Raw genomic sequence first — 439 nt, forward strand, 5'->3', positions numbered from 1 at the left:
TATATAATGTATATACATTATAATTTTTCATATATATGATATATATTTAAGAATAGATCTGCAGATCTAAACAGTACCAAAAATTAGTACAAATATTAATATTGATTCTCAATACTGTATCAAAAATCTACTATTTATATTATTTATACTATCTAAAAATAGATAGTATAAACAGTATAGATTTTTGGTACAATATTGAATCAATATCAATATTTGTACTGATTTTTGGTACTGTTTCGATACTATCATCCAGTATATTAATCCCATACTGCCGTAAGTATAGTATCATGAAACAATATTGATATTTGGTATAATGTATGCATTGATTTTTGATACTATTACAATGCTGTCATCTTGTACAGTAATCCCATACTGTAATAGTACCAAGAATCATTATTGATATTTGATACAATATAAGTACCAATTATATAAGTACCAA

The sequence above is a fragment of the Atta colombica genome, unplaced genomic scaffold (assembly GCF_001594045.1).
Source record: "Atta colombica isolate Treedump-2 unplaced genomic scaffold, Acol1.0 scaffold208, whole genome shotgun sequence".
Taxonomy (NCBI): Eukaryota; Metazoa; Arthropoda; class Insecta; order Hymenoptera; family Formicidae; genus Atta; species Atta colombica.